At 38.6% G+C, this 13,709-nt stretch overlaps 1 long non-coding RNA gene and 1 pseudogene across 1 annotated transcript in view; both read right to left on the bottom strand.

The window, feature by feature from the left end:
- The window catches only part of LOC135365441 (uncharacterized), a 176,635-nt gene that overhangs the window by 133,201 nt on the left and 29,725 nt on the right, over positions 1-13,709 (bottom strand). The gene's annotated exons all lie outside the window — the stretch shown is intronic.
- On the bottom strand, positions 7,508-8,519 carry LOC123835651 (thioredoxin-like protein 1; annotated as a pseudogene).

The following is a 13,709-nucleotide window of genomic DNA, read 5'->3' as shown; positions in this document are numbered from 1 at the left end:
AAAAAGGCCTAGAAGAGATCCACCTTTCATGACTTTCAGAAGAAGCCAACCTTGCTGACACCTTGATCTTGGACTTCTAGCTTTCAGAACTGTGAGAAAATAAATTTCTGTTGTTTAAGCCACGCAGCCTGTGGTACTTCGTTATGGCAGCCCTAGCAAAGTAATACCACTTCACTTATGATTCTCATTCACTATGATCTTACATTTATTTCTATATCCATGGATGTGAAATGAAAATAAATAAAATTTAGGCTCCTTAGCATTTTAAATATGCATGTAATGAAACGGCTTGTATTTCTTATAGCATCCTTCTGGTAGCATGAGAGGATTGGGTTGTTTTGTTCTGTTGTTTGATGTTTTTTCTGTTACCGATCAGAAGATGATTTACAGAATGATTTTATTTTTACGTGCAAAACATACTTAACACAATTTTTGGAACACATAATTCAAGAAGTGTTATTCCCTTTCTGCTCTGTTTCTCTACTACATGGTTTCCCAAAACATCAGTGCGTAGGTAGAACCTGGGAAAAATCAAGTAGCTAATATAATTTATCTTAAAGCTCTTGTTAGCTTTTCCTTTCAGTGACCCTGTTCGTCATTTTGGTAAGCTCTTTCCAAATAACTAATATTCTTAGATTTAGTTACCAAGCCATGAATCTAGCCACTGAGATGCTATCAGTTCCAAGCCACATTGTTCTTGACCTTTCACTTCTCTGCCAAAAGTTACATGACCTAGTGTCCATTTTTTCAGGGATACGCTCTCCTATCTTATGTGGTAAATCAGCCATCCTATAAAAGGTATGTTTGGTCCTGCATGTTCATTACTTCATTCCCTAGATAATTATAACTTAATGCATATTGTAATTTTCATGTATTGCAGAAAAAATGACTTATTCTAGTTCTATCCATAATGGTAAAAAAGAATATTTTGTAGTTAACTGATCCTTTGTTATTTATAATATCACATTCATATTCAGTTAACATTTTTCTGAATACCCATTATTTATCAGACATAGAATTTAATACCCATTCCACATATGTATTGCAATCCTCATTTTACAAGAGGGGGAAAAAAAAAGCTTTGAAGAGATGTAATAAGCTGCCTAAACCACACAGTTGATAAATAGTGAAACTGATATTCAAATCCAAATCCTGACCCAGGTCCATTTTTGTTATTATTATTATTATTATTATTTGCTACTGTCTCCCATTTTGATATCCCAATATGTTTATAAATGTTAGTGGAAGGAAGTCAAGGGAAAGAAAGGAGAAAATATTGAAACCAAGTATTTATTTTCTTTTCTATATTCCATTCCCTGTTCTGTACTTGCATCTCTGGGGAGAAACACAAAAATTGGTTGGAAGCCTAAGAATGTGGCAAGAAATAGCAGGCATCAGAATGGCTCTAGTTATAAACAAGAGGTCCTCAGTGCTCCCCTAGGATAAATGCTGTTTAAAGTACACATCAATGTAGTATCTGGAAAGGATTCTAAAAACAGACACCTATTTAAATCCTTCAGTCAAACAAATATTTCATCTCAACACTTTGCTTACTTGGAAGAATAAGCAAACTTACTTAAACAGGCTATGTGTTCTAAAAAATAAAAGAAAACTTATACACAGAATTTCCCTCTGAGCACAACTTAACTGATTTTTCTAGATGTCATCCTGAAGGAAGCAAAAATATTACAACACAAGAGCAAAAGCATACTTGACAAATGTAAACTTCTAGTTTTAGGTTGGGAAAATTCTATCTTACCACATCTGAGCTGCATAAAAGAACAAGTCAGCAAGACTTACACCCACAGTTATCTTTTTTTTTTAATTTATACGAAAAAAAAACCTCTTCTAGAAAAAACTATCTATTCAGAAATTCTCTGAAAGGATTTCGATTTTATAATCTAAACTTCCAAGAACAATTCCAAAGAGAAGAATGTGTCCCCCCAAAAAGAAGGAAAAAAGAGTATCTTTGCAGTTAAAACTAAATTAAGTGTTTAGGAAAATGATAAACTTCAACCAATAAAATTTCATAAAACATTTTCACAAATAACAATCTAGGGAAGAGCAGGATTTTTAAAATGTGCATTCTGGCTTAGGTTTAGTAGCTGTGTGTCTGGAGCATCAGAGTGATCATCTGAATTTTCAATGGGATGGACAAAAATAACCATTTTACTGCTAAAATCATTTTTTAAATAAAATCCTACAGGGATGTCTATAAATATTTAAAATATGTATTATATAGATATCTTTTAAAATTTCATATATATATATATGTTTTTCATTTTCTATTTTTATATAGATGCAGAATTGCTTTGTCTAAAGCCAAGTTGCAGGTGTTAAGCCTACCTGCTCCTCTTTCCTCTCAAGCTCCCAAGAGATTACTGATGACCACGGTTTGGAAACCTCTCAACCTTGAGCACTCTTCAGTATCTTCTAGGTATGGAAATTACCTTTGCATGGCTCAGATGTATTAGCCAATATATTAGCAAATAAATGAACTTTAGTAAGAAGACCACACATACATCAGGCATGGCAAGAGCTATTAATTCAAGTGCTAAGGGAGGCCTGGGTGACTCAGTCAGTTAAGCATGGGACACTTGATTTCCACTCAGGTCATGATCTCAGGATCTTGAGATGAAGTCCAGTGCTGGGCTCTGTGCTAAGCATGGAACCTGCTTAAGATTCTCTCTCTCCTTTCCCTCTGCCCCTCCCCTGCTCATTCCCCCCCACCCAAAAAATAAATAATAAATAATTCAAGTGCTAATTCTTTCTATTACTAGTTAGTACATGATACCACTGGGTGAAAAGTAATGAGAAGACTATGATAAATTTATTGAATTCTTCTATGCATCTACAAGTTGAAGTTGTCACATCTGTGCACACATTTACACATTTGTGATCCCAGCATAGTCACTTGTACATATTTAAAAATTCCCATAAATAGAAAAATTTGGTGACAATAATATTGCAAAATTATAACTGAATACTTTTCTATTCTGTTCTATTAGCAAAAGTAGAGCTATGAAAACTCATGACTTTGGATGATTAAGTTCTAATTGTTCTCATTTTCCCTGAAAGGAGAAAATATTTCTGCTTAATGAAATGTGATTAGGAGCACCTGGGTGGCTCAGTCTGCTAAGCATCTGCCTTCAGCTCAGGTCATGATCCTGGGGTTCTGGGATGGATCCCTCGTGGAGGGCTCACTATTCAGTGGGGAGTCTGCCTCTCCCTCTGCCCCTCCCCCTGCTGTGCTCTCCCATGCTCTCTCTCTCTCTCTCTCTCAAATAAATAAATAAAATCTTTAAAAAAAATAAAAGAAATCTGATTAAATGGTAAGAGAAAGAAGTCCAATATTAGAGACCAAAGGGATGTAGCCAGAAGAAGAAAAAAAAGGGGGGCTTTAGAGCATCAGCTGTGTAACTCAGTCCCAGTACCTGGATAATTCATTGATGACTGCACTTCTCTCAGGGAGAATATTTTCAGTGATATACTTTGAATGAGACAACTAATCATTATAGAAAGATGACAAACTTTGGGATTAAATTCTCTGGGTTGAAATTCCAACTCAGTTATTTACTACAAATGTACTCATTCTTGATTTCTTCATAATAAAATGATGAGTGTATCAACTATCTAGTTGGGTTCTTGAGAATATAAAAAATACCACAAGAAAAATTCCTGCCATCCAAATCGGCAAAGAAGAAGTGAAACTCTCACATTTTGCAGATGATGTGATACTTTATGTGGAAAACCCAAAAGACTCCACCCCAAAACTGCTAGAACTCATATAGGAATTCAGCAAAGTGGCAGGATATAAAATCAATGCACAAAAATCAGTGGCATTTCTATACACTAACAACAAGACAGAAGAAAGAAAAATTAAGGAGTTGATCCCATTTACAATTGCACCCAAAACCATAAGATACCTAAATAAATCTAACCAAAGAGGCAAAGAACCTGTATTCAGAAAACTGTAGAATATTTATGAAAGAAATTGAGGAAGACACAAAGAAATAGAAAAATGTTTCATGCTCATGGATTGGAAGAACAAATATTGTGAAGATCTCTATGCTACCCAGAGCAATCTACACATTTAATGCAACCCTATCAACATCAACTCTTTTCAAAGGAATGGAACAAATAATCCTAAAATTTGTATGGAACCAGAAAAGACCCTGAATAGCCAGAGGAATGTTGAAAAAGAAAAGCAAAGCTGGCGGCATCACAATTCCGGACTTCAAGCTCTATTACAAAGCTGTCATCATCAAGACAGTATGGTCGTGGCACAAAAACAGACACATAGATCCATGGAACAGAATAGAGAGCCCAGAAATGGACCCTCAACTCTGTGGTCAACTAATCTTCGACAAAGCAGGAAAGAATGTCCAATGGAAAAAAGACAGTCTCTTCAACAAATGGTGTTGGGAAAATTGGACAGCCACATGCAGAAGAATGAAACTGGACCATTTCCTTACACCACACACAAAAATAGACTCAAAATGGATGAAAGACCTCAATGTGAGATAGGAATTCATCAAAATCCTAAAGGAGAACACAGGCAGCAACCTCTTTGACCTCAGCCATAGCAACTTCTTCCTAGAAACATCGCCAAAGGCAAGGAAGCAAGGGCAAAAATGAACTATTGGGACTTCATCAAGATAAAAAGCTTTTGCCCAGTAAAGGAAACAGTAACAAAACCAAAAAACAACTAACAGAATGGGAGAAGATATTTGCAAATGACGTATCAGGTAAAGGGCTAGTACCCAAAATCTATAAAGAACTTCTCAAACTCAACACCCAAAGAACAAATAATCCAATCAAGAAATGGGCAGAAGACACGAACAGACATTTCTACAAAAAAGACATCCAAATGGCCAACAGACACATGAAAAAGTGTTCAACATCGCTCGGCATCAGGGAAATCCAAATCAAAACCTCAATGAGATACCACTGATTTTTGTGCATTGATTTTAATCCTTGATTAAATCCAAATCAAAACCTCAATGAGATACCTCACCTCATACCAGTCAAAATGGCTAAAATTAACAAGTCAGGAAATGACAGATATTGGCGGGGATGTGGAGAAAGGGGAACCCTCCTACACTATTGGTGGGAATGCAAGCTGGTGCAGCCACTCTGGAAAACAGGATGGAAGTTCCTCAAAAAATTGAAAATAGAGGGTGCCTGGGTGGCTCAGTCATTAAGTGTCTGCCTTTGGCTCAGGTCATGATCCCAGGGTCCTGGGATCGAGTCCCACATCGGGCTCCCTGCTCAGAGGGAAGCCTGCTTCTCCCTCTCCCACTCCCCCTGCTTGTGTTCCTGCTCCTGCTATCTCTGTCTCTGTCAAATAAATAAATAAAATCTTTAAAAAAAAAAGTTGAAAATAGAGCTACCCTACGACCCAGCAATTGCACTACTGGGTATTTACTCCAAAAATATAAATGTAGTGATCTGAAGGGGCACATGCACCCCAATGTTTATAGCAACAATGTCCACAATAGCCAAACTATGTAAAGAACCTAGATGTCCATCGACAGATGAATGGATAAAGAAGATGTGGTGTATATATATATATACACACAATGGAATATTATGCAGCCATCGAAAAAAGAAATCTTGCCATTTGCAATGACATGGATGGAACTAGAAGGTATTATGCTAAGCGAAATAAGTCAATCAGAGAAAGATAAGTATCATATGATCTCACTGTTATAAAGAATTTGAGAATCAAGACAGAGGATCATAGGGGAAGGGAGGAAAAAATGAAACAAGAGAAACCAGAGAGGGAGACAAACCAAACCACAAGAGATCCTTAATCTCAGGAAACAAACTGAGGGTTGCTGGAGTGGAGGGGCTTGGGAGGGATGGGGTGGCTGGGTGATGGACACTGGGGAGGGTATGTGCTATGGTGAGCGCTGTGAATTGTGTAAGACTGTTGAATCACAGACCTGTACCCCTGAAACAAATAATACATTATATGTTAATAAAAATAAAAATAATAATAATAATAAAATGCCTGCCACATGGTAGACAAATGGTAGCTAATATCATTGGTCTTACTTAACATGGTCCTGGAAAATGTTGAACAGAAATCTACTTCAATTGAGTAATGGTAATTTGAAAATGAGTGTGAAAGGATATAAACATATCCTGTGTAATAATCATTGCCTATTTAGCATTGACTACTGTGTCTCCCCCTGATACCTGCTAGTGATCTAAACCTCCCCATTCCCAGACAAGAAGGATTTTGGAAAAAAGAGGGTTTAGCAAACAAAAGAAAACAGTTTTTTTTTTTCCTTTCCAAATAGACCAGGCCCTGTGAATTAAACTACTGAGAAATATCAACCTTATGCTCTATCTTATTACCTACACCATACTTTAAAAAGTAATAAGTTGTTTATTGTGAAATTTGTTTCCTGGCTGAAAGAGAAGGATCTCTACTCTGAACATGCATAAATTTAGGGGGAACTAGATGTGAAATCTTTAATCTTCTTGTGAAATAGTTCATCATGATACTTTGACAATTAAAAGGTTGCCTCAGGCCAGGGGGCAAGTAGGGAAGCAATACAATCCTTCTCATCAGTTATCAGTGCTACTTAAATAGTTGTTTTTATCAATCCCACATTTAGATAATTGATTTGAGTCAAACTTCTCAGATGTGCAATTTAGCATTATTCCTGAAATCTCATGGAGTGAGGGGAGGGTGATAGACATTTATGAACAAAATAAAACTGAAACTGTCCTTTAATTTTCCTGAACAGAGCTGAGAAATGTAGGGTACTCTCAAGTTTGTAGAAGAGTATCCTTCCCCAAAGAAGTGTTTCTGCTCTTCCAGGATGTGTCCCCATAGAAGTCCTAGGACTCACTTCACACATCCTAGGCCCTAAATGGAAGGAGATCACAGTAGAGGCTTTCAGGCATCCATTCCTCTCCCCTGTTTCTGGTTAGGAACATCTTTCTGATCCCTTAATTCTTTTGATTACATTCTATCTCTTATAAATTCCACCTTTCTGCTCAAAATATTCAGCAGAAAATTGGGAAGAGTCCCTTTATAATATATGAATCCATAGTCTAGAAATATCCTTTCACATGGGATTTTCATGCATTTGGTGTTGTCCTTTGAATGTATGAAGGGGCACTACTTATGGCTATCAGTATGGATGGGATGTCCCAGAATGTGTGGGTCCAGCCACTGCTGGAAGATCCCACAGGTGTGTACTACTGAGCCCTCATTTCACACAAAACATACACCTATTTCCAGTTGCTGAGAAAAAAACTGTTACCACCACTCGTCATTGCCTACTTGTTTGCTGTCACCTAAATTGGAATTTCAGAGAAATCTTCCAAAAAAAAAAAAATACTGCAAAACTGTTCTCCAATAAAAGTTTTCCATTGACTATCCAGGAACTGGGTGGTTTCATCAGTTCTGCTAAGAGTCTTGCCACCTCTCTGATTTTGAAAACTCTTCCCTAAAAAGAGGGGTATTGGGAAACAATGCAAATTTTCCAGTTCATCTTAGAGTTTGGGCTTTAGCTATTGCCTTTTTTTTTAAGCTTGGCAAAAATGAGTGACTTTTTATTTGCCATTGCATGTATCAAGATTACAATAAAAATACTAGTGATACCATCTGAACAAAAGCAATGATTTATTGGTAATAACAATGAACGGAATATCGACAGTCTCTGAGGAGAATCAAGCAATTATCCAGGAGCTATAAACAGGATTTCAGTGCGGTTTTCTTGTATCTTGTGCGGCTTTCTCCTTTTTTGCCAACTACTGGCTTAAAGTCATTCATATTTGTTGCTTGGACTGCAGTACCAATAAAGGTAACATATGAAATTATGGTTTCTTCACCTTGATTGGACCAAACAACTATAGTTACACTGTTAAGATTAATAATAATGAAGAGGGACAATGCCATCTTCTTTAATATTATCCTCCATTATTTCCAGAGGTTGAGTTAGTCACTTCTTTCTGCTTCTTCAAAACCCATAGATTGGGGTAGATTGGTAAGATTTTTTACATATTTAGGCCCCTGACTATTAGCTGGCCCTTGCAATCTCATTGAATAGAGCTTAGCAGTTGATTACGTGCTACAGTAATAAGTAGCTGTTCATCACAATCATTCCAAGGTCATGCCTTTTGGAATCAGTGGTCAAACCCATGCTCTTTGCTTTCATTAAGACATGAGCAGCATGTTAATAGGAGACATTAAATCCACCCAGCCCTTTGGAATGTCTGGGTCCCTACAGCTTCCAGGGTCATATTCTAAGTACTGCTTAACTTTTTCTGTCTTCTAATCCCACAGCATCGCTCCTCGATATTGGTCAAGTCTCACTTTGTTTTGAAAAAACAAATATTAGTGTTGCTGATAGACTGTTGGTAGCAGCTGTTTCCTGACACTGAGGCACATCTACTTCCAAGAAAACTGCCTGTGGATACTTGTTAACTTGTAGAACTGAACGCTGCCCCCTCACATGGTGAACTGGACCAGGGTGAGTCTGGAGTCCACGCTGCCCAGCTCAGGCTGCTGGGTAGCTGCTGACCGGCTTCTCTGCCACATTTCTCAGAGAGCCTGCCAGGGCAGCCACCATGCCACCAACTTCAAAACTGAAGGACAGGAAGATCCAGGAGAGGAAGGGAGCAGGCTCCTGAAGGTCAAGGCCTGAACAGAGGAGGTGACAACCAGTGAGTCTTTCTCTGGACTCTGCAGAATTCACCAGGAAGCAGAACTGCTGAAAGGAAGGGGGGAGTGGGAGAGGGGAGGGGAGAAGGGAGGGAAGGAAAGGCATGTGGCACCCAGCTGGGTTTACCTATTGCTTTTAGCATCTCCTTTGCAAAGTCTGATTGTGACCATCCCAATGCTTCAGGGGGTATGGGAAGGGGGTGGTAGGCAGAATAATGGTCCCCAGAAGATGGCCACATCCTAATCCCTGCATATGTCACTTTACATAGCAAGAGACTTTGCAGATGTGATTAAGTTGAGGTTTTTTGAAATGGAGAGATTATTCTGGATTATTCAGATGGGCCCTGTATAATCATAAGGGTCCTTAAAAGTAAAAGAGGTAAGGGGGGCGGAGTCAGAGTCAGAGAAGCAGAGGTCTTGGAGTGATAAAATTGCTGGATTTGAAGATGGAAGGGAGTTATAAGCCAAGGAATGCAGGCAGCTTCTAGAAGCTGAAAAAGGCAAAGAATGGACTCTCTCCTAGAGCCTCTAGAAGGAATGCAGTTCCCCCTGCATCTTGTATGTTCCTAGTCTTGCCTAGTACCTCATCCTAGCGCCTAGCAAAGACCCTGCTATTTGGTTAGAGCCTGTAATTATCTGTGAATGAATAAAGAAATTCTACCCCAAGTTTTGTCAGATCAGAAGCTCCAATACTCCTCACTAGTATCTTCATTCAACAAGGTCCATATATTGAGCCATCTATGAACTCAGAAACCCAATATGTATGTCAGTGTTTCTGCCTTCCTTCTTATCATTTCCACTACTCGGGCCTAGTCTTATCCCTCATTCTATCTACAGCACTGATCACTGTGCCCTGCAGATAGCAATACACATATTACATTGTCAATGATGATGACAATAATAACAGATTTGTGAGAGTGATTTTACCAATCATCAGATAAAGAAAGAAGAAATGGAATGAATCAATCAAGATCCAACCAGAAAAAGATAATCATTCCAAGTATTTAAAATAAGAGTGACACTGGTTTAATAGATAGACCTGGGACTCCAAGCGAGAGGAAAATGTGGTAACCCTGAGATTAGAAATAGCAGAAGCTGCCACTACACATAGGCTGGGACAAAGGGAATTGATGGGGTTATTGGAATCCAAAAGAGCTTGGCTCACCTGGAGAAAGCTAGGAGGGCCTGTTAGGTGGGAGCTGGAAGCAGGGAGCACACAGGTGCAGATGGATATGTTGTTTGATGCAAAGAGAGAAGTGAAGAAATGTCTTGGATAATAACATTGCATGTCAACTATACTTTAATAACAAAAATGAAAAACATACATACACACACAAAAATAATACTGAAAAAAGACAGATGGACAGGAAGGAAGGAAGGAAGGAAGGAAGGAAGGAAGGAAGGAAGGAAGGAAGGAAGGAAGAAGGAAGGAAGGAAGAAGGAAGGAAGGAAGGAAGGAAGGAAGGAAGGAAGGAAGGAAGGAAGGAAGGAAGGAAAGAAGGAAGGAAGGAAGGAAGGAAAGAAGGAAGGGAAAAAGGGTGGGCCTTGGACTCTCCCTTCTCTCATCTCCAATCTCCTGATAGTGCCCACTGCTAGCCAAATCCACCCAGAAGCTATCTGACACATGATTGAGGAAGATCATCTTGGACACCCCCCTAAAATACATGGAGTTGAGCATGGGGTTGGGGGGATCAGAGTGGAGGTAGAATAAGGAATGACTCTGAGTTCAAACACTCCAAGGAACAGCATGCAGAAGAAAGGGATTTCAACTCCTTATAAAAGCATACAGTAAATTCCTAGAATCTAATTATCTCTTAATTGGTTTGTAATACACCTTTAGTAAAACATTTAAAATAATCTTAATTACTATCATCTATAACAAAGTTTAAAAAAACTATAATAAATGAATGTAAAACCTGAGTTCCAAGAAATACCTCATACACTATTTAAAGCAATCATAATAATCTGTTATTAAATAATGTCAAACGGAAACTAGTTTAGAATGCTCTGTACTCCTAATTTGCATTCCATGCTAGGACATATACCTCCTAAGATAAACATGAGAGAAGTGTAAACCATGCCAGGTCAGGAAAAAAAAAGAAAGAAAGAAAGAAAAACTCAGCCAACATCAATGGACAGACACATATTTTCCAAGAGGTGTACCTAAAGTGTGGGCTGATTTTTCTGTTGAAGACAATATAAACTGTCATTTGACCATGAAGATTTGGAAACAACACCTAGAGCTAAAAAGATAAGAAAAAAATTAAGTTATGCCATGGCATGTGTATAGGATAAAGTGACATAAAATACTTGCCAAATGTCATGTTTTAAGCGAACAGGAATTTTCCTATGAGCTTACAGTAGTAGATTACTGACATCCAAAACATCTTATGGGTTTTTCTATATTTTCTTTTTCTTCCCTGCTTATGATTGGGGTAGGGGGAACCCATCACCTCATGATTCATGACCTAAATCTCAGAACTTTAACTCCAATGCCAGCTAGACAGAAGGATAAGTCATTTCGTTATGACTAATTAGCTATTTATCCTTTGAAAACATTAAGCTTATGCCGGGTAGACTTAATTTATGTTATGATTGAAATATTCATGACAGTTCATTGTTCAGAGTTGAAAGAACATTTTTAAAAAGGCAAATATGTTAGTCAATAAAATAATTACAAGATTTGTGCTATGAAAACTATGCTGGTTTTTCTTTTTCAACTGCCTCCTGATAATTTCACCATCCCTGATTTCCAAATTCTGGAACCAAGCACAATTTAAATTGTGCTGCTTTTCCCCCTTTATCCTTAAAAGTCCAACTCTAACCTACTGTCCTCAATGCAGTCACAACTTTTGCTCACCAAAACCCACAGCCGTTTTTTTAGACCACAATGGAATTTGGTCTCTGTTAATGCTGCAGCACTTGCTAACTCCTACCCACTGATACAATTTTGTCCATATTTTATTCCTACGGATTCCTAAGCATTTGAACATATTTGTTTCTAAGTTAGTTATGACTCCTTTGAAGGTATAGACAATGGCTTATTTTATCTGACATAGGAACCAGCCTCTCCCAATATATATTTATCCTTTCATGTTCTCTTATTATTTCTTTCCTTGTGTTATTTTCTGCCGCCACTCATTTTAAATAGAATATTACACTCCTCACCTATCTCTGAATATATGGCTAGATCTGGAATTTCTTTATAAGAGTGATTTAGGGGGCACCTGGGTGGCTCAGTCAGTTAAGCCTCTGCCTTCGGCTCAGGTCATGATCCCAGGGTCCTGGGATTGAGCCCTGCGTTGGGCTCCCTGCTCAGTGGGGAATCTGCCCCCACCATGCTCTCGCTGTCAAATAAATAAATAAAATCTTTTTTTTTTTAATTTATTTGAGAGAGAGAAAGAGAGAGAGCACATGAGAAGGGGGGAGGGTCAGAGGGAGAAGCAGATCCCCTGCTGAGCAAGGAGCCCGATATGGGACTCAATCCCGGGACTCCAGGATCATGACCTGAGCCGAAGGCAATCGCTTAACCAACTGAGCCACCCAGGCGCCCAAAATCTTTTTTTTTTTTTAAGAGTAATTTAGTTGTAGATAAGTCCCTTGGACACCTATCATTCCCAACCAAATATGTCAGGACCAGATAAAACTTCTTTAAAAGCCATAAAACAGGGGTGCCTGGGTGGCTCAGATCGTTAAGCATCTGCCTTCAGCTCAGGCCATGATCTCCAGGTCCTGGGATCGAGCCCCACGCTGGGCTCCCAGTTCAGCAGGGAGTCTGCTTCTCCCTCTCCCCTTGCTTGTGCACTCTCTCTCTTTCTCTCAAATGAATAAATAAAATCTTAAAAAAAAAAAGCCACAAAACATCATAGTTATATTTGTGAGCTTGTTCAGTTCTATAAATACTTTTTAATAAAAAATGATGGATATAAGGAACACAAAGATAAGTATGTCATGACTCCTGCCTTCAAGGGTTCATTTTTAGTGAGAGAGAGATCAAGTGACCAAATGCAATATGCCTGGTGTTATGGGCTGAATTGCATGCCCCAGCCCAAATTCATATATTGAAGTCCTAACCCCTAATACCTCAGACTGTGACTGTATTTGGAGATTGGGTCTTTAAAAAGTGATTAAGCTAAAATAAGGTTGTTAGAGTGAGCCCTGGTCCAACCTGATTTGTATTATTATAAAAGGAGAAAATCTGGACACACAAAGAGGCTATGCGAGGACACAGCAAGAAGATGGCCATTGACAAGCTAAGGGAAGAACGGAAACCAAATCTCCTAACACCTTGATCTTGGTCTTTCAGTCTCTGGAACTGTTAGCAAATAAATTTCTGTTGTTTAGGCACCACATCTATGTTATTTGGTCATAGCAGCCCTAGGAAACACATACATTTGGTGAGCTCCACATGGATGTCAGCATAAGATGCCGTAAGAGCAAACAGAAGAGGGTCTACACATAGTTTGCAGCCATGAAGAAAACTTCCTCCACATTGTACTCCATATTATCTGCACACTCTCTGAGGAATATTACTGGATGTCAGCGGAAATTTATCTCTATGTATGTGTACAAATACACAAATATACAGTAATTCAGACTGGTGATTTCCAATATAATGAGCTAAAGATAGCCAGGAGGCAGAAAACCCAAATGACTATTAAGTTTGGCTAATGGCATTTAGAGTCTGAAATGTATGGCCAGGATTGCCAATGGAGAGACTAGATTAGTAACTGTAAGGTCTTAATAAAAGTTACACACACACACACAAAGGTATAACAATCATTTTGAGGGTTTTTTTGCTGATCAGTTCTACACCAAACAGGGTAGTTCTTACAACAGCTGCTGCTGGAGAGGTATTTTTCTGGCTGCTGCCCGATGTGCATTCTAATTCCTCTGATACTTAACCCTCAATTTACCCCCAGTGAAATAAGGAGGCCCGGCTACTGGTACAGAGGGCAAATGAGGAGGACCTTCCGGCTCGAGGTAGTTTCTCTTAGCCCTAGAACTCAATTTTAGAGAGACC

This window comes from Mirounga angustirostris, unplaced genomic scaffold (genome assembly GCF_029215605.1).
Source record: "Mirounga angustirostris isolate CCGP_5_RB_7025 unplaced genomic scaffold, mMirAng1.0.hap1 SCAF_7, whole genome shotgun sequence".
Taxonomy (NCBI): domain Eukaryota; kingdom Metazoa; phylum Chordata; class Mammalia; order Carnivora; family Phocidae; genus Mirounga; species Mirounga angustirostris.
The sequence above is the reverse complement of the archived record's forward strand: the minus strand, read 5'-3'. Positions and strand labels throughout refer to the sequence as shown.